Below are 942 nucleotides of genomic sequence, written 5' to 3' on the forward strand. Positions count from 1 at the left end.
GGGCTGTCAGGCCCGTGCCCGGGGCACTCACCCCACAGGAGCAGCGCCACCTTCCCGGCCATCCCAGTGTCCCCAGCCATGTGGACTGGCTGTCACTCGCTGGCAGGTGTGGCTGTCCCCTGGCTGGCAGCTCTTCTGATGAAGGGGAAGGAAGCGAGGTCACGTCTTGTCCCCACATGTTGGTGGCCCTTGGTGGGGGCAGGGTGGCCACAGGCTGGGGACTGGATGGGGATGAGGCTGGGAGGGACAAGGTGTGATTTGGAGTTCCCAGGAGTGGGGTGCTCAGGGGGTTTGGGGAGGCAGGGATGGGGATGCTGGGGGAATGGGGGATCCCGTGGGAATGGGGGTCCTTGGCCATGCAGATCCTGGGGAATATCAGTACTGGGTTGGGGGCCCAGGGATGGGGGATAAAAGGAATGCGGTCCCATGGTTTGGGGACCCTGGGGAATGGGGTTGCCAGGGATGGGCAGTGGCTGGGTGGGCACAGGGGTCTCAGCTCCTACCCTGGGTGCTTCAGACTTTGGGGTGACCCAGGGCCCAGCAAAGTCCTCCCAGGGTGCTTGTGGTTTGGGAGGGTCTCCCCAGGTAGATTCTGAAAGGGTCTGGGTTTGTGTCCCCCATCCCCCAGGGGCTTTTTCCTCTCTTCATTTCCATTTCCATAATTTTCCCCTCCATTTCACCACCCCCCAGTTCATGCCTTGATGATCCTGGGGGGCACCTGAGCAGGGAATGTCCTGGGGGAAGGCCAGGGTGGGGGAAGCAGGGGTGAGGGGTCTGCAGGGAGGGCTGGGGAGGCTGTGGGGGATGGGGGTGTAACTCTGTGCCCCCCAACACTTTCTCTTTCTCTCTCCGTCAGCAGAAGGAAGTGGTAGATTGTGCTGAGTGTCACACGGGGGTGGGTTCTGTCCTGGGGGGCACATCCAGGGGTTCCTGTCCTGGTGG

The sequence above is a fragment of the Passer montanus genome, unplaced genomic scaffold, assembly GCF_014805655.1.
Source record: "Passer montanus isolate IOZ18808 unplaced genomic scaffold, ASM1480565v1 scaffold428, whole genome shotgun sequence".
Lineage (NCBI taxonomy): Eukaryota > Metazoa > Chordata > Aves > Passeriformes > Passeridae > Passer > Passer montanus.